At 39.6% G+C, this 20,749-nt stretch overlaps 1 non-coding gene across 1 annotated transcript; it reads left to right on the top strand.

The window, feature by feature from the left end:
• Positions 1–20,369: 20,369 nt before the first annotated feature.
• On the top strand, positions 20,370–20,504 carry LOC129074213 (small nucleolar RNA SNORA48). Its single transcript, XR_008529520.1, has one exon. It is a non-coding gene; the product is annotated as a small nucleolar RNA SNORA48 (small nucleolar RNA).
• The last annotated feature ends 245 nt before the right edge of the window (positions 20,505–20,749 follow it).

The raw sequence follows: 20,749 nt of genomic DNA, 5'->3' as shown, positions 1-20,749 counted from the left end.
TTATTTTTGCTTCTGCTTCAATTGGGCTGTCTAGATTTCCTGACTTTGTGGATTAAACTACTATGGTAGTAGGTGGGTCTTTTTATTTATTTGTTTGTTTATTTGTTTATTTATTTTTCCCTTTACTTTTCTTTCTGGGCCTACCTCTGATGATGTCAGTTGTTGACCCTATATGACCTTGGGTTGTTTGTTTGAGCTTTCCAGGAATCTACTGTCTGTGTCTGACTTCTTCTTGGGGCAGCTCTGTGACCCCTTTGGTCAGGGATGGACTATTTTTTGGGATCGCTCTGCACTCTCACCCCGGCTCCTTGAGCGCGTTCCCAGCCCGGCAGGATCCGCGACTGCCTGGGCTGGTGCGTGCTTGCCCCAGACCAGGGGGCTTATTCGAGACCTCGAGTACTCGTCTGGCCCCCCCAGGCCGGCGGGCTCCCCGGCACTGGTCAGTTTAGGGTCTTCTATTGTGTGTTTTCCCCGCTTTTGGCTCTTTGGGTGCATTGCTTGCCCTTGCCAAATGGGGACTACGGAAATGGGAGGAAGTCAGCTCCAGGACTTTCTGGTTAATCCTGTCTCTGGTCTCTCCTCCAGGGACTCTGTGACCCCTTCTGCCCAGGATCTACTAATTCTGTGAGCTGCTCTGCAATTGCTGGGCAGCGCGGGTTGATTTACGCCTGTGCTCGCAGCTCTGTGCACTCCCTCGCAGGCCGTATGGGTGCCAATCTGTGGGAGGCCTTGCCAGCTGGTGCGAGCCCTCGCCAGTCCGCGCGGGTCACACATACGCTAGCCAGCCCTCGCCGGCCACTTGGCGCAAGTGTGCTCGCCTGCACTGGATGTTTTGGGGTGTCTACGTGTGCTTTTCGGCTTTTGGCTCTTTGGGGGTGTGGCCTCTTCCCGCACAATGGAGACTACGGCAAGGAGAAGGAGTCAGGACTCCCCGGTTCCTCCTCCCGTTCTTTCCCCAAAGCCTCCGTTTCTAGTCTCTCCTCAGGGGTCTGCGGGCAGTTCCGTGACCCCTTCGGCCAAGGATCCACCCCCTGTGCGGACTGCGTTTCAATCGCAGGCAGTCTGGTTCATGCGCGCCCCGCTTCTGCCTCTTTGGGGTCGCTCCTTTCCAGCCCACAATGGAGACTACCGAACGTGGAGGGAGTCGGGACTCCCCAGTTCCTCCTCCCATTCTTTCCCCAACACCTCCATCTCCAGTCTATCCTCAAGGCTCTCCCAGCCAGTCTGCACTCAGCCCCCCAGCTCACACGCACAAGCTGTGTGCGGAGTGCACAAAAGGCAGGTTAATTGATTCCCTTATGCCTGAGCGAGAGGGTAGCTGCAGAGTGGGAGGTGCGTTATCACCCGGGCTCCACCAGCCACCATGTCAGTTCTCTTCACAAAGTTTTCCTCACCAGTCTTTTCTCAGGCACAAGCCCACTCTGCTGCCGCCTCTACCCAGCGATCAAGGAGGGTGGCTGCCACTGTAATTGTGTTGGCCCCTTAAATGTCTCTTTGCATCTCCAGCCACCTGTCTCTGGCAGAGAGCACCCCTAAGCTTTTCGGGGTTGCGTTTTGTCTGTATTTTCTTGGTTTTAGCTACTGTAGTTCAGGGGACCCTGTTTATTATTCAGACTCTGTTCTTCTCGGGGGGAGCTAACTGGCCGTTTCAATGTCCCTCTGGTGCCAGTGCCCCTGGGCGCCCAGCCCACCCTCTCGAGCCTCCACCGCACTTCTCACCTGTTGGGATGTGTGAGAGTCGAATCCACTGTCCGCGGCTCCAAGGCTCCTCTCCCACTATCGTTCCATTGTTTTCCAGGTGATTACCCCACTATTTAGTCGCAATTCCAGTTTGGTCTTGGGAGGAGGTCAGCATGACTCCCATTCACTCCTCCGCCATCTTAATACTCCCTCCCAAAGTCTTCGTATGAGGCCAGCATCATCCTAATTCCAAAACCAGATAAATATACAACAAAGAAAACTACAGGCAAATATTGCTGATGAACACAGATGCTAAAATCCTCAACAAAGTATTGGGAAACTGCACCCAGCAATACATTAAAAAGATCATCAAGCATGATCAAGTGGGATTCATCCCAGGGATGCAAGGATAGTTCAGTGTTTTCAAATCAATAAACATAATACATCACATAAACAAAAGGAAAGACAGAAATCACATGATCTTATCAACAGATGCAGAGAAAGCATTTAATAAGATATAGCACCCATTTATGATAAAAACACCCAGCAAAGTGGGAGTGAGGGAGGCACACCTCAACATAATAAAGGCCATATATGGAAAAACCGACATCCAACATCATACTCAATGGGCAAAAACTAAAAGCTTTCCCACTAGGATTGGGGAGAAAACAAGGTTGTCTACTTTTACCACTTCTATTCAACATAGTATTGGAAGTCCTAGCCACAGCAATCAGACAATAAAAAGAAATAAAAGGCATCCAAACTGGAAAGGACAAAGTAAAACAGTCATTGTTCGCATATGAAATGATAGTGTACATAAGAAACCCCACCGACTCCACCAAAAATCTACTCAACCTAATAAGTGAATGTGGCAAAACAGTGGGATACAAAGTCAATATTCAGAAATCAAAGGCATTTTGTATAACAACAATGAAATATCAGAATCAGAAATCAGGAAAAAGATCCCATTTTCTATAGCAACAAGAAAAATAAAGTACCTAGGGATAAACTTAACCAAAGAGGTAAAATACCTGTACCCAGAAAAACATACAACACTGAAGAAATTAAGGAAGACACAAATAAATGGCAGCTTATACCATGTTCATGGTTTGGAAGAATTAACATCATCAAAATGTCCATACTACCCAAAGCAATTTATGCATTCAATACAATTCCTATTGAAATATCAATGACATATTTAACAGATATAGAACAAACATTTCAAAAATTTATATGGAACCATAAATGACGCTGAAGAGCTGCAGCAATTTTGAGAAAGAAGAACAAAGTAGGAGGGATCACAATACTTGACATCAAACTATATTATGAGGGCACTGTAATCAAAACAGTATGGTACTGGCATAAGAACAGATACATAGATCAATGGAACAGAATAGAGAGCCAATAAATAAATCTATGTCTCTATGGTCAATTAATATTCAACAAAGGGGTCAGAAGCATAAATGGAGTAAAAATAGTCTCTTCAACAAATGGTGTTGGGAGATCCGGACATCTACATGCAAAAAATGAAATCCGACCACCAACTTACACCATACACAAAAATAAACTCAAGAAGGGTAAAATATGTAAATATAAGTCACGACACCATAAAAGTCCTAGAGGAGAACATAGGCAGGAAACTCTCAAATATTCCACACAGCAATATTTTCACCGGTATGTCTCCTAGAGCAAGGGACTTAAATGAAAGAATAAACAAAATAATAAGCTTCTGCACTGCTAAAGTGAAGAAGCAAAATGAAAAGGGAACCAACTTTATGTGAAAATATATTTGCCAATGATACCTCAGACAAGGGTTTGATCTCCAAAATATATAAAGAACTCACACAACTCCACTCCAGGAGGAAAAACAATCTAATTAAAAAATGGGCACAGGACCTGAATAGACACTTCTTCAAGGAGGATATACAGAGGGGCCCAGAGACATATGAAAGGATGCTCAGCATCACTAGCCATCAGAGAAATGCAAAATGAAACCCCATGAGATACCACTTCACACTGGTCAGAATGTCCAGCATAAACAAATCATCAAACAACAAGTGCTAGAGAGGTTGTGGAGACAAGAGGATCCTAGTACACTGTTGGTTTAAATGCAGACTGGTACAGCCACTGTGGAAAACAGTTTGGAATTTCCTCAAAAAGCTAAACATGGAACAGCCTTTTGACCCAGCAATTCCACTGCTGGGATTATACCCTAAGAATCCCAAAACATCAATTCAAAAGAACCTATGCACTCCAATGTTGATAGCATTACAATATACAATAGCCAAGAGCTGGAAGCATCGTGAGTGCTCATTAATAAGTTAGTGGATCAAAAAACTATGGTACATTTATACAATGGAATACTATGCAGCAGAAAGAAAGAAAGAGCTACTACTCTTCATGGGAGCATGGATGGAACTGCAGAGCATTATGGTAAAGTGAAATAAGCAAGCAGGTGAAAGATGAATACCATATGGTCTTGCCTGTAAGTGGAACCTAATAAACAAAACAAACAAGCAAGAAAAATATAACCAGCAACATTGAAAGAAAAATAAACTGACAATAATGAGAGGGAAGGAGGGGGGGATATGGGGGAAAGAAAGGGGAAGGGTCAAATCAATGAACATGTATAAAGGATCCACGGACAAAGCCAAAGTGGGGCAAAATGGAGGGTGGGAGATGTGGGGGGTGGGACAGGGGAAAGTGGTGGTGGGAAAATGGGGACAAATGCATTTGAACAATAAAACAAAATTTTAAAAAATAACAAGAACTGCCAGAAAATTGAACTGTATGGAAGTCTGATAACCAAGGAGTTAAAGAAGAAACATTCATACAGACCAGGAGGAGGCACAGAGATGGGCAGCCAGGGCAGAGAGCATGAGGCAAGGGGGTACTGAAGGACCAGGCGATCTCACATTTGTGTGTGAATAAACCCAGAGGAATATCTGGGAAGCGAGACAGACCTTGCAGCTCAGGGTTCCAGTGCAGGAAAAGAAAGCCTCAAAACCCCTAGCTATAAAAACCTGTGGGTGATGTGGCAGCAGTAGAAACTTCCAGTCTCACAAGAGAGTTCATTGGAGAGATCCACAAGGTACTAGAATGTACACAAAGCCACCCACTCAGGAATGAGCACTAAAAGGTCCCAGTTTGCTTGTGGGTAGCGGAGAAAGTAACTGAAAGCCAGCCAAGAGCCGAGCAAGTGTCATTGTTACCTCCCTGGCCTCTCCCCCATACAGTGTCACCGCTCAGTGAGCCAGGTTGTCCCCCTGGTGAATACCCAAGGCTCTGCCCCTCCCAATGTAACAGGCATGCTGAGACAAGGAAATATGGCCCAAATGAAAGAACAGAAGAAAGCTAAAAAAAAAATAGAACTAAATGATGAGGAAAGCCCTGCAACCTTTCAGATGCAGAGTTAAAATACTGGTAATCAGGATGCTCACAGAAATGGTTGAGTATGGATGTAAAACAGAGGAAAAAGTGAAGGCTATGCAAAGTGAAATAAAGAAAAATGTATAGGAAACCAACAGTAAAAGGAAAGAAACTGAGACTTAGATCAACAATTTGGGGCAGAAGGAAGGAGTAAACATTCAACCAGAACAGAAGGAAGAAACAAGAGTTCAAAAACATGAGGAGAGGCTTAGGAACCTCCAGGACAACTTTAAACACTGCAACATCCAAATCATAGGGGTGCCAGTAGGAGAAGGGGAAAGGCAAGAAATTGAAAACTTATTTGAACAAATAATGAAGGAGAACTTCCCCAATCTGGACAAGGAAATAGAATTCCAGGAGATCCAGGAAGCTCAGAGAGTCCCAAAGAAGTTAGACCCAAGGAGGAACACACCAAGACACATGATAAGTACACTACCCAAGATTAAAGAGAAGGAGAGGATCTTAAAAGCTGCAAGAAAAAAGGACACAGTTACCTACAAAGGAGTTCCCATATGACTATCAGCTGATTCCTCAAAAGAAACCTTGCCAGCAAGAAGGGGCTGGCAAGAAGCATTTGAAGTCATGAAAGGCAAGGACCTACATCCAAGACTACTCTATCCAGCAAAGCTATCATTTAGAATGGGAAGGCAGGTAAAATGTTTCCCAGAGAAGGTGAAGTTAAAGGAGTTCATCATCACCAAGTCCTCATTATGTGAAGAGTTAAAGGAACTTATCTGAGAAAAAGAAGATTAAAAACTATGAACAATAAAATGACAAAAAACTCACCATTATCAACAACTGAAGCTAAAAAACAAAAACAAAAGCTAAGCAAACAAAACAGGAACAGAATCACAGAAATGGAGATTAGAGGGGTGGGGGAGTGGGGAGAATGAGGGAAAAGATATAGGGAATAAGAATTATAAATAGTAGGTAAAAAAAAAAGACAAGGGGAGGTTAAGAACAGTGTAGGAAATGGAGATGCCAAAGAACTTACATGTATGACCCATGGACATGAACTAAGAGTGGAGAATGCCAGTGGGAGAGGGCATGGAGGCTGGAGGGGAATAAAGGGGAGAAAAAAGAGGAAAAGTGTAATATCACAATTAATGAAATATATATAAAAATAAAAACAATGCACTTTGTCTCTATTTAAAAAAAGAAAATTTTAAAAAGAAAATATGCCTGAAAATTTCCCACTGCAATTACTGATTAAAATTTTTTCCTACTATTTCCAGGTAGCATTTCAAAGAAGATGCATTTCACTGCAATCATACATATAAATTAATTTGGATTTTCTTTTTCACATACCATACATAATTATCTTAATTGTCATTTTTAGAGTCTGAATAATTTTCTGTTATGTTGATGCACCATAACTTACCATATGAAATATTTCGTTACTTAGCCTGTTTGCATCTTATTTCCATACAGGAAAATGTTTTTTGATCAATTGGGATTCTAACTTTTCTGTGTAGAGTGTAGTATGATTGTCTAAACATAGCTCCAGGCTGGTTATAGATTTTTTCAGAGCCAATGGAATGAAAAAGGAATGATAGAACATTTCCATATTTCTTCTTCATTAGCCAATGATTATTTTGCCAGTGATTTTACTACCTAAGCAGAGCATCCTTAGGTCAATGACAATCATCCCAAAGGTTGTGTGAATATATGAAGGCCAAGCCATATTGTCTTAGGTAAAGAGACAAATACAAATATCTTCGGGTAAGAGTAACTGCAGCAATAATGCATGAAATAATGATCTAGTGATGAACTACTGTGAGGTGTTAGTCTGGTTTGTGAAAATCAGTAAATAGCAAAAACTGAAAATTATTTTACTCTTTGAGCAAATTCTGCTTGACCTACGGTGTTTCCAAAAGCCATACCCTCTCTTGTTCGTTTGGTGAACTTGAATCCCTTTCTTGAAAGTCAGCTTAGCTGTGGCTATCTTTTGGGAGCATTCCTTCTTCCTTCACAGCACAGAGTACTCTCTTGCTGCCTTTATCCTAAGGGTCACAACTCTTTTTCACAATAAACTATGAGTTCCTTGGGGCTGGAACTTTGTCCTGCTCCTTATCCAAGCTCCACCATTTACCATGTAGTAGTGTTTTTAAAAGAGTTTAATGACTAGTGGTTGAACGCTTTACAGAGTAAACGATTTATTTCCTCTGTTGTACTTTGTCCAACAACTTACATACTGAAGAATGTTCCAGTTCTTAGTTTATGACATGTGCACACACACATACACAAATTTGCTGTAAGGGAGAGTTATTTGACTTAAACATCCTCCTCCGTAGAGGAGGTAGGTGAGGAGTGAGGGAGCTGGGAACAGACGTAGGTAAGCCATCCTATGTTATCTGACACACCTTCTTTCACAAAGGTTCACACTAGCTCCTGAAACAAATGCAGTCATTCTAAGATTACAGAGCAACCATTTTTGAGTACATTATTTTATTTATATGGGATTATATGCATTCTTTAAAGTGGCAATTCACTTCCCATAGTCTCTGCATCTTTGTTAAAGCTGAAAGGCATGTTTATTCATATTACCACTCACAGAGCCAAACAGTTTGAAATAGTTTATCTTCAAAAAGTAATAAGAGATGTAAGGAAAAGTATCAACAGGGTCTGGTATTAACAGGAAGGAAGTTCCAGACATGCAGGGACATTCCTAGGCTTTATGCCAGCCTTTTTTTTTTTATTCCTCTTTTTACTTTTCATTTGAATTTCTAAACCTGTCATCATGTCCAGACATCTATTCTTATACTAAGAAATATAGCTGCCCCAATTCTGCCTTTCCAGCTTTGTTTCCGAGTCAAATTTCTTTTTCTCCAGTGAGCAGCTTTAGTCCTTTTTTTCTGCAATACACATATGAATTTGTACTCTACTACTGTGTTAACAAACGCCTAGTCTTTATCACATTAGCTTTTCACTTTTCTCTTCTCACGCAAAAATCCTGATTGATCACTGTGATTTTCTTAAAACCTTGCAAGGATAACTACTTGTGGGGAGCTAGTCTTTGCACCAGAGGGGTCAAAAGCACTAATTAGATACTTCGATGTTAGGTGTTTCCCAGGGATATCTATTCTTAGTATACCACCTTATTAATGTAGCACCAGAATTTGGGTTCTTTAGAGGTAGCCAAATAAGTTGAGGGAGGCAACACCTCTAAGGTGCAAAACCAAGTCATACTTCTGTACATGTGACCAACGGTACAATGCACAGGGAAATGCCAGAGTCATCAGAGAGAGTCCACTAGCTCCCTAATTTGCAAATGTTCTCTTCCAAACATGGCTGGGTTAATGAGCAATACAGGTTCCAGGCAGCAGTGAACACTTTCTAAAAGGCAGGAGGTTTAATATAAATTCTTGTCAAGATTGTAGAATGGTTAATTAAAAGGATGGTTTTTCTCAGCACATATGGAAGCTTTATGATTCTAAGAACATACGATGTAAGATGAATCTCATTACTTATTTTTTTGACAGGGATGCTAAACTGGCAGTTAAGAGGAGAGGCACTTATTTATAGCATCTGGATTCATCAAGATGTGTAACTATTTCCTGTGATATTATCTGAAATATCCTGGTGAGAAATAGGCTAGATAAGAATAAGTATAATAACTCAAAATTATTGTACATCTTTACCCCCAAATTCTTATTAATAGTTCAATTTTCATTTCAAGGAAGTTCTTTAATGCCAGGTTACAGGACTGAATACCTGTTTTAGGCAACATTAAACGTAACCCAGCTACTGGCTGCCCCCATTCTTCTGTTTCATCATGCTTGCGTGGTGACATATTACCTCACAAAATTTTGCTAAAGAATTCACTCACAGTAGAGAGTGAGTGATGTAAATTTTACTGAAGATCTTATAAGTCAGGGGAGAGGTTTCATACTGTATACCTCAAAATTAACATCTTCATCCTTCCATCAGACTTTCTTGAGCTTTATAGTCTCTTTGCTGCTGAATACCCCTGACTATTCTTTCTTTTCACTTTTTTTTGATTCTTTGCCCAGCATTTCTCGCTCCTGTGTCTCTTCTCTCCTCAGTTTTCCCCAGGCACTTCGAATTCCTTTGTAAAGCAGAGCAATTAACTTGAGCCTACTTTTTACCTGCAGGTCCTACCTCCAAGTTTGTAGATCCAAATTCATCGAGGCACTTGTCAAAACAAGGCCCTCTTCAGAGTAACAGAATTCACCCTCTTTGGAAAGCAAGCAGGATAATAAAGTAAGATGTTTCTATAACATCATCAACTTAGTTGAAAAAAAAATTCAATTAAGTTGATGATGTTATAGAAACAAAGTGAAGAGGACAGCAAGGGGGCTCGAAGTCATGTTGTCTGGTTATCTACTGCCGTGGACCAAACCTCCTCCAATGCAGTGTCTGTGCTCAGCTGGGGGCAGTTCACTCTCGGGATCTCTCATGCAGTCGCGTCAGACAGTGGCTGGAACTGGAGTCACCTGAAGGCTTGACTGGGCTGCCTCATCCCTCAATGTCTGGTACCTCGGTGCTCCCCCAAATACCTGGTTTTCAAAAGAACTTTGTTGTGGGTCTGCACTCTCTGAGGAATGTGCTGGGAGACAGGATCTGAGGCAGAAGCTGCAAGGCTTTTTATGACCTATGTGTGGATGTCCTTGAACTTGATTTTCACTGCATCCTGCTGCTGCTCAAGTCATTAAGCCAGCCCAAGTTCAGACGGAAAATCGGGCACCGACTTTTGATTTGAGGAACGCCATGCTTGTCTAAGAGGAAAGGAATCGACAGTGCTGTCTGTGACTTCCACCATCCGCCCTCTTGACGTAGTTCACATCCCTCCTCCATGCAAAATTACATTCAGTCTCTCCCAGGGTATCCAAATCTTCCTTATAGTTCAGCAGTGGGTCAAATTCCAGGATCTTGTCATCAAATCAGGTACAGGTATGATTCTTTGGATACCACATCTTGGGTATGGTTTCTGTGAAAGTGAAGACCTTGAGCTAAAAAGTCAAGTGTATCTGCCCTAAGCACACCCGAGATACTGTGGTGATACAGGGATAGAGTAACTGCAGTTACACTCTTGCACAAAAGGAGCGCCAGGTTGACGCACAGTAGTCACTGGTCTAATTCTGAAATGTAGCTGAAACACATGTCACCTGTTCCTTTAAATGGGACCAATCCTGCTCCCTGGAAATGATTCCTCATAGTTCTTGGCTCTGAACTCTGAGTCATCCTTCCTTTTCTGTAAAAAATGTCTCACATTTTTGTCAGCCTGCATCTTCATAGAAGTTTGAGGTTCCAGAGACCTCTTTTTCTTTTTTTGCATTTATATGTGGTATAAATGAATATATAAGATGTACAGTTTTCTGTGACTTCTTTCTTTTACTATTTCACCACCAGAGTATGAGAGGTCTCAGTGCTCCATATCCTCATCAGTCTTTTATATGGTTAAACCTTTAAAATGTTGCCAATCTAAGGGTACAAGATAGTATTTTATTGTGGTTTTAATTTGCAATGATCTGATTGCTGAAATCACCATACCGTTGTCCATGTCCATGAGTCCTTTTTCTTTGTTGTTTGATCCCTCCATGCCCAACTCCCACCCCCAGAGCTGTCGGCCTGCTCTCCATCTATGCATCTGTCTCCATTTTGCTTATTAGTTCAGTTTGGTCATTAAATTTCACATATGAGTGAAATCATGTGGTACTTGTCTTTCTCTGACCAGTTTATTTCACTTAGCAGAATGTTCTCTAGGTCCATCCATCCATTCTGTTGCAAAGGGTACAATTTTCTTCTTTTTTTATGGCCAAGTAGTATTCCATTGTGTAAATGTCCCAGAGTTGTTTTATCCACTCATCGTTGATGGGCATTTTGTCTGCTTTCAGATCTTGGCAATTGTAAATAATGCTGCAATGAACATAGGGGTGCTTATGTTCTTTCAAATTAGTGTTTGGGATTTCTTCGGAATAGAAGTAGAATCGCTGGATCATAAGGCAGATCCATTTTTAATTTTTGAAAGACTGCTTTCCATGGTGGCTGCACCAATTTGTATACCTACCAACAGGGCAAAAGTGTTTCCCTTTCTCCACACTATCACCAGCACTTGTTGTTTGTTGATTTATTCATGATAGCCATTCTGACAGGTGTGAGGTGATACCTCATTGCAGTTTTAATTTGCATTTCTCTGAAGATTAGTGATGTTGAGTATCTTTTTATATGTCAATTGGCCATCAGTATGTCCTCTTTGGAGAAGTGTCTATTCAGGTCCTTTGCCCATTTTTTAATCAGATTGTTTGTTTTTTTGGTGTTGAGTTTTATAAGCTGCTTATAAATTTTGGATGTTAACCCCTCATCAGATGAATCGGTGAATATGTTCTCCCATTCAGTGGGTTTTATTTTTGCCCATTGCTGTGCAAAGCGTTTTTTGTTTGGTGTAATCCCATTTGTTTATTTTTTATTTTGTTTCCCTTGCCTGAGGAGATAGATCAGAAAAAATATTGCTATGACCAATGTCCAAGGTTTTACTGCCTATGTTTTCTTCTATGATTTTTATGACTTGGGGTCTAATATTTAAGTCTTTAATCCATATTTCTGTACCTATCTGTCCAATTTTCCCAAGCCCATTGTATGTGCTTGCTTCCTCTGTCAAATATTAATTGAATATAAAAGCATGGGATTATTTCTGCCCTCTCTATTCAGTTCCATTGATCCATGTGTCTCTTTTTATGCCAGTGCCATGTTGTTTTGATTACTATTGCCTTATGGTATAGTTTGATATTAGGTAGTGTGATTCCTCCAACTTTATTTTTTTTCTCAAGATCACTGTTTCAGGGCTGTTTGTAGTTCCATATACATTTTTGAAATATTTGTTCTAGTTTTGTGAAATACATCATTAGTGTCTTGATAGGAGTTGTGTTGAATTTACGAGTTCTCTCCAGAAGGTATCCAGCCATGTAACATGAAAAATAGGGACATTTATTGAAAAAGGTACAAGATACAAGAAACATTGTACATTGGACACTGATGCCTCAGTTCCCTTCAAAGCAGGCCCCTTGGGACCTCACACAGTTCTTCCAATTGCCATCAGCTGCTCTGTCATATTTTCCTGAATTTCATCAATGGTCTGAAATCTCTTTCCTCTCATAGGTGATTTTAGTTTAGGGGGGAAGCTAGAAGTTTCAGGGCACCAAATCTGGGCTGTAGGGGGAGGGGGCTGAGCCACAAGGGTGATTTGCTGTTTCACCAAAAAACTCTGCACAAGATGTGCATTGTTGTGATGAATCTGCCAATCACCAGTTGCTCATAGCTGCGGCCTTCTGAATCGTCCAAATAGTTTCTGTGGAGGAATGTTCAAGCTTATCGCAAAATTGGATGCAGATTTGTTGTTCTGGTCTCTCAATTATTTTGAATGCGATGGCCACACAGTACACATGCTCACTCAACAGTGTCTATTGCCCCTGCTTACTAGTAAAGTCATCATTGTTCATGCATGTGCATTCCAGTGCACTCTCCTTGGCTACCAGGTTATATTGATGTCACATAAACTGTTCTTGTTATATTAATAATGCTGGACTTTTTCTGGACAGACCTCGTATATATACTTTGGGTGGTATGAGCATTTTAATGATATTAATTCTTCATATCCATGAACATGGTATGTGCTTCCACTTATTCATATCTTCTATTTCTTTCTTCAGTGTCTTATAATTCTCCATGCACAGGTCTCTTACATCCTTGGTTAGGTTTATTCCTAGGTATTTTATTCTTTTTGAAGCAATTGTAAATGGGATTGTTTTCTTAATTTCCCTTTCTGATAGTTCATTATTGGCATATAAAAATGCAACTGGTTTCTGGATATTAATTTTGTATCTTGCTACTTTTCTAAATTCATTTATCAGTTTTAGTAGTTTCTTGGTGGAATATTTGGGGTTCTCTATGTACAGTATCATGTCATCTACAAACAAAGAGAGTTTTACTTTCTTTCTTTCCAAGTAGGATACCTTTTATTTTTTCTTCTTGTCTGATTGCTGTGGCTAGGACTTCCAGTTCTATGTTAAATAAGAGAGGTGGAAGCAGACATCCCTGTCTTGTTCCTGATCTTAAGGGGTGCACTTGCAATTTTTGCCCATCAAGTATAATGATGGCAGTGGATTTGTCCCCTGCCTTTATTATGGCCTTTATTATGGTAGGGTATGTTCCCTCTATTCACACTTTGCAAAAAGTTTTTAATCATAAGTGGGTTCTGGATTTTGTCAAATGCTTTTTTCTGCATCTATTGGTATGGTCATATGGTTTTGTCCTTCATTTTGTTTGTGTGGTGAATCACATTTATTGATTTGTGAATGTTGTACCAATCTTGCATTTTCTAAATAAATTCCACTTGATCATGGTGTATGATCTTTTTGATGTATTGCTGTATTTGGTTTGCTAGTATTTTGTTGAGGATTTTAGCATCTATATTCATTAGGGATATTGGCCTATAATTTTCTTTCTTTGTAGTGTCTTTATCTGGTTTTGGAATTAGAATAATGCTGGTCTTGTAAAATGAGCTTGGGAGTGCTCCCTGCTCTTGAATTTTATGAAATAGTTTGAGAGAGATTGGTGTTAGTTCTTCTCAGAATGTTTAGTAAAATTCACCTGTGAAGCCATCTGGTCCAGGGCTTTTGTTTGTTGGGAGTTTTTTTTTTTTATTATTGCTTCAATTTCACTAGGTGTAATCTATTTATGTAGATTCTCTGATTCATCCTGATTTAATTTTGAAAGATTGTGTTTTGAGGAAATTACTCATTTTGTCCAGATTGTCCAATTTGTTAGCATATGGTTGTTCATAATATTTTTCTTATAATCCTTTGTATTTCTTTGGTGTCAGTTGTTATTTCTCCTCTTTCATTTCTGATTTTATTTATTTGGGTCTTCTCTTTTTCTTTCTTTTTTTAAAAAAATATTTTACTTATTTATTTTTAGAGAGGGCAAGGGAGGGAGAGAAACATCAATGTATGGTTGCATCTCACGCGCCCCTTACTGGGGACCGGGCCCACAACCCAGGCCTGCGTGCTGCACTGGGAATCGAACCAGTGACCCTTTGGTTTGCAGGCTGGTGCTCAAAACACTGAGCCACACCAAAGAGTGCTCTCTTATTTTCTTGATGAGTCTTGTTAAAGGTTTGTCAATCTTGTTTATCTTTTCAAAGAACCAGCTCTTGGATTCATTGATCTTTTGTATTATTTTTATAGACTCTGTTTCATTTATTTCTGCTCTGATCTTTATTATCTCCTTCCTTTTACTCCCTTTTGGGCTTTGTTTGTTGTTCTTTTTCAAGTTTCTTTAAATGTAAAGTTAAATTGTTTATTTGAGCTTTTTCTTGTTTCTTGAGATACACCTGTAATACTATAAATTTCCCTTTTAGGACTGCTTTCCCAGTGCCCCCAAGACTTTGGGTTGTTGTGTCCTCATTTTCATTTGTTTCAAGATATCTTTTGATTTCCTCTTTGATCTCATTGTTGACTCATTCATTGTTTAATTACATGTTATTTAGCATCTATGTCTTCGTGTATTTTTCAGTGTTCTTCTTGTGATTGATTTTAAGTTTCATAGCACTGTGGTCAGAAAAGATGCTTGATATGATTTCAGTCTTATTAAACTTACTGAGACTTGTTTTGCGTCCTAACATGTGGTGTATCCCAGAAAATGTTCCATGTGCACTTGGAAATTATGCACATTCTGCTGCTTTGGGGTGAAATGCTCTGAAGGTATCAATTAAATCTGTTTGATCTAGTGTGTCATTTAAGGCCACTGTGTCCCTGTTGATTTTGTCTCTGGAAGATCTATCCATTGAAGTCAATGGTGTGTTAAAATCCCTGACTGTGACTGTATTTCTGTTGATCTCTCCCTTTATGTTCATTGAGATTTGCTTTACATGTTTAGGTGTTCCTATGTTGGGTGTGTAAATGTTTACCTGGGTTACATCCTCTTGTTGGATTGTTCCGTTTATCATTAAGTAGTGTCCTCCTTTGTCTCTTACTAATAGCCATGGTTTTAAAGTCTTTTCTGTCAGATATAAGTATTTCTACCCCAACTTTTTTCCGTTTGCATTTGCATGAAATATCCTTTTCTATTGCTTTACTTTTAGTCTGTATGTATCTTTCATTCTTAGGTGGGTCTCTTGGAGACTGCATATATATGGGTGTTGTTTTCTTATCTATTCAGTTACCCTATGCATATGTCTTTTGATTGGAGCATTTAAGCCATTTACATTTAAAGTGATTATTGTTAGATATGTGTTTATTGCTATTTTATTTTTTAACTATTTTCCTCTTCTTTTTCCTTTTTATTTATTTCCTTTTTCTTAAAGCAAGCCCTTTATCATTTGTTGCAATACTGGTTTGGTGATTAACAAACTCCTTTAGCTTTTTCTTATCTGAAAAGCTCTTTATTTCTCCTTCAATTTTAAATGATATCCTTGCTGGGTGAAGTCACCTTAGGTGTAGGTCCTGCTTCTTGTTTCTTCTAAAAGAAATTCTTCTTTACCCTGAGATCATAAATATATTATTTATTTTTTTGGAAAAGTTTTATAGTTTTGATTTTCATGTTGAAATCATTAATGCATAAATATGCTGCATGTTAAGGATCAGTTTTCTTTTGTATGCTATGGATGACCTAATTTACCAGCCTCATTTATTATATGCCCTTTCAACCCTATGTGCAGTATCAGCTCTGCCTTTAATCAGGTTTCTGTATGTTTATGGGTCTCTTTCTGAGTTCTCTATTCTATTAGCTGTCTGCGTGATCAACACCATATTGCTTAAATTACTGTATCTTTAAAATAAATTCTGACCTGCTATGGCAAATCCACCAGCCTGCTTCTTCAGAACTGCCCTCACTGAATCTTCTTGACTCTGTGTTTTCATACAAATTTAGAATCAGCCTGTCAGATTCCATAAAAATGAAACAAAACAAAACAAACAATCCCTCGTTCATATTTTGATTGGAATTAAAGACTTTACTACATTTTCACTGTCACTCACTCTCATGTCCTCATTTCCTTCCTCACCCAACTTGGATTCTATGTATAATCACTTCCTTGCAAATACCCTAAACTCCGCTGTCACTCTTTCTCATCTTTATACTTTCACCACATAATTGCTTACTCTTTGCCAGTACCCAATCAGCTAAAATTGCTGAAGAAAAACAAATAACTATGCTGAGTGGTTTCATTTAAAAATTCACGACCGCAAGACTCAAATAGGCACTCAAAACTGTTTAACATTCTACTATACACCATTCTCCAGAATTACCTCTATCATACTTTTCCCTCTCTTCTCAAGCCTCTATTCCTCTCTCCTTTTTTTTTTTTTTTTTCTGCTCTTAGCTGATAATCTTCCCTCACACTTCATTGAAAAAGCCAGAGCAAGGAGTAGAAATGCCTTTATTATCCTATCTTCAAATCTATCTACCCCATCAGTCCTGGTTTCTGCCCTCTCTGTTGTTACTAAGAAACTCACTGTTCCCATCAAAGGCCAGCTCCTTCCTTGTATTCTGGATCTCGTCCCCTCATGTTTTCAAGATGTCTCCTTTTGCATTCTTTCTTTTCCATATCATCAAGTTTTCACTTTTGGTTGACTAATTCCCATCAGCATAAAAATAGGCTCTATTATCAAACCAACAAATAAGCATAACCTCTTAGAATCTCTCCTTTCAGCTAATAAGGCAATATAATATAGTGGTTATGAATACAAACTCTGGTATCAGACTTCCTGGATTCAAATTTCATGACCCTGGGCAGACTGTCCTGTCCAGTACAACAGCCACATGTGGCTATTTACCTTTATGTTTATATTAATTAAAATTAAATATAATTAAAAACTTAGTTTCTCTTCCATACTGATGGTCCAGCTAGAGAACTGTGCCAGCATTGCTGAGGGTTCTGTGGGGTATATCAGTGCTCTAGAATAGCTGCACTCTTCCCCTCTTTCTTTAAAATATTCATTTATTTTTAAAATTTTTTACAAAGTTTAATTTATTTATTTTTCCAGTTTTATTGAGATATAATTGATATATAATATTGTGTAACTAAGAGTTTAAGAAATACCACATGTTGATTTGACACTCATATATTGCAAAATGATCACCACATATTGTTACCTAACACCTTCAACATGTCACATAATTACTATTTGTCTTTTGTGGTGAGAGCATTTATGATTACCTTTCTAAGTATATTATGTTATACCAATATTTTTATTATTGCACTTATCACCATCTGATATATATATATATCTATATATGTACATATATATAGCTAAACAGCAAAAAATATATATATTTTTATATATGTAAAAATATATATATAAGAAAAAATATATTTTGTTAGAACAACTCAGCAAAATAAAGTTCCAGTTTATTGTTGGATAACATTGTTTATTGGCTAACAGGCCAATAAATAAATAAATAAATAAACAGCAATTTCATAGACAAAAAAAGGGAAAAAAAGCAACCTTTTATCTTTGGCCTTTTAAACCATCTCACACAAACCAACTACTTATAGCACAGCTAACTACATACACAAGAAGTTACTGGAATTTCGGAATAAGATTGTTTTGTTGTCGTTTTTGCTTTTTTTTACAAGGTTTTCTTTTTTTATTTAGATTATAATGAACATGGTCACACCACAAGTAAAGTCGGAAGTAGGACAAGAGAACACTCCAAAGGCTGATTTTGTCATCCCTAGATTGTTAAAAATGGCTGACCCCTAACAATATGTACAAAAATATAAAATGTAAATAAAAAATACAAACAAATTTTCCTTTTTAAAGTACTGTTAAGAAAAAAGCAGGGCCTTGGAAGTTTTAGTTTTTTTCCTCCCCTGTTGCAAATTCACGTTGTGGTTTCGGTGGGTGGTGGAGAGCGCTTGCCACCTGCGGGAGGCGCTGCCTGCAGTGGGTGGGCAGGACTCTCTTCGAAGGTGACCACGTTTAGATTCTGAGGCGGAAAGTAGAGGGTGAATAAGTCACGGTGGATCCCTTTTTTTTTTTAAGTTTAACTTTTCCTTTTTTGCTGTTTAGTCATCCTCATCAGTGTTCTGCTTCTTGATGGCAACATCGTCATCCTCATCACCTTCAGCTGCCCGTTTGCCCCTAGCTGCCTCGGCCTCCTCATCCTCATCCCCATCCTCTTCCTCACCATTACTTTCCTCTTCTTCCTCCCCTCCTTCTTCCTCTTCTTCATCTGCCTCATTGTCAGCCTCCTGCTCCCCATTTTCCTCATTAGCTTTGCCGTAGCATCTCTTCAACTCTCTGCCTCTTCCACAACTTCCTTCTTCTCCTCTAAGGCCTTGGTGGTGATATCGGAGCTGGTATCCACGGCCGCGTCTGACCTGGTGGGCACGCCGGTGATACTACGCAGCGAATTTTTAAAAAGCAGCGGGAGTTCGAGGACTCTGGCGAAAATGCTGCCGGAGTCCCCCCGCGACTCAGGAGGCGCGCCGCGGAGGTGGCTGCAGCGAGGGGAGGGGCAGACACAGAGACAATGCAAAGATGGCTTTTCAGAGCAGCCAGTGGGGGCATCTGATATATTTTATGTTCTCTTATTTGTTCATTTCCCCCTCTATCTTCTCCTATCTGAATGCAAGCTCCCTGGGAGCAGGTTCTGCTTCACCATTTCATTCTCAATGCCTAGAACAGTGTCTGGCTTTACTGAGTTGAATAAATATTTATTCAATAATGGGTGATCAGACATTATAAAACTTTGGTCTGGTTCGAGAAATGTTTCCCTAGACACAGCATACTCATTTTTATATTGTTTGTGGATATTAGCTGTGGCATATTGAGTGAGGGATATAGTACATTACTAATATTTAGAAGTTGATGGACTTCAAGGAAAAGCAACTATGCTGAGCCTGGGAGACTGGGTCCTTGTCATTATCCTATGTCAGCTGGGGAATATTAAGAACCGGCATAGGCCTGATTAGAATATTTGAAAGTGTAGAAATTAGAGAACACATGTGAACCATTGTTGAGGAATTAAAGACTTTACATGTGAGTTTAGTTGCTTTGGAATTGGGCTACCTCCATTCTCGAGAATTTTTGTTGTCTTATTGCCTATGACAGCGAACAATTGGAAACAACTTAAAGGTTCACTAATATGGGAATAAATAAATACATATGGTACACTCATACAACGGAGCATCATGGAACAATAAAATGACTAAACCAGAGCTTAAATTATCAGTGTGAATGGCTCTCAGGTTAAGTACCTTCCAGCCTGGGGAAGCATCATATGCCCAACTTTGAAAGGGATCAGTAAATACCATCCTGAAGAAGTGAACATTTTTTTTTAAGAAAATTGTATAGATAATATTAAAGGTACTCTGAGGCCTGGGTGGTGGTTCAGTTGCTTGGAGAATTGTCCCATGTGCCAAAAGGTTGCAGGTTTGTTTCCCAGTCGGGCACATACGGAGGCAACCGATCAATGTTTCCTGCTCTCTCTTTCTTCCTCTCTCCCTAAAATCAGTAAAAATGTCCTTGGGTGAGGATTAAAAAAAAAAAAGGTACTCTGAGATACACTAATGCTATGTCTAGGAATTTACCCTTTATTTGTTGGTTAAGTGACAAACCATTGACAACTCTGAGGAAATGGAATGACATGGTTGATTTGATCTCTTTGAATGTTAATCTGACTGGTGTGCAGGGTAAACCTAAATAGGGAAGAGTAGAAACAGGGAGCTCAGCTAGGAGATTATTTCAACAGTCTAGCAGTTAGCAGGTGAAGGCCTCAGGCGAGTTGGTAATAACGGAGATGGAGAAAGTAAAGAACTAAAATTTTCCAGCAGGGTATGTATTATATTACTGATCACATTTTACAAAGGCCCAGAGAGGTATGTTTTATTCTGCTTGGGCTACCATAACAAATTGCAATAGACTGGATGGCTCAAACAACAGAGAATTATTTCTCACAATTCTGGAGGCTGGGAAACGCATGATCAAGGTGATGACAGGGCAGATTTCATTCTGAAGCCCTCTCTTGGCTCCGCGGCAGCCTCCATCTCACCATGTGCTCACATGACAACAGCTCTCTGGAGCTTCTCATTCTAAGGGCACCCATCCCACCCTGACCTTCTCTACTCTTAATTATGTCCCAAGCCCTCATCTCCAAACATCAGTATTCTGCAGGTTGGGGCTTCACCATGTGAATTTTTTAAGGGACACAAACATTTAGTCTATAAAATCATTTGTCCAAAGATCTCATAGATGTTAAGTGCCAGAACCTGCAATCAAATCTAGGTCTCTTTTTGTCCCTGGCCTGGGTAGAGTGGTCCCTGGTTTGGTGGTGCATGTCTCATATCAGCTGGGGACAAAGTAACCCCTTGCTTATCCCAGCCTGGCTTTTGGTCTGTGCACATGCTGGTTCATGCCCAGGATACATGGGGAAAAAAATCTAGGCTTTTCTTTTTACTCAAAAATTTGTGTTGAAATTTTGAAAAATTGATCAAAACAACTTGAGGGGTGATTGGATTTAGAAGATGAAAGAAAAGGAAGGATAAAAGAACAATGAGGTTTTGTTTGCCAGTGAAGTGTTTGATGGAAACTGGAAATTTGCAAGGGTAAGCTAGTTTGATGGAGAATAAAACGAGTTCATTGTGGGAGAAGGAAAGTTTGAATTGTTGGTGGGC

This window comes from Pteronotus mesoamericanus, unplaced genomic scaffold, assembly GCF_021234165.1.
Source record: "Pteronotus mesoamericanus isolate MK-2021 breed Mesoamerican mustached bat unplaced genomic scaffold, CSHL_Meso_final contig_46, whole genome shotgun sequence".
Classification (NCBI taxonomy): domain Eukaryota; kingdom Metazoa; phylum Chordata; class Mammalia; order Chiroptera; family Mormoopidae; genus Pteronotus; species Pteronotus mesoamericanus.
Note: the sequence above shows the minus strand (reverse complement) of the source record. Positions and strands in the feature narration are given on the sequence as shown.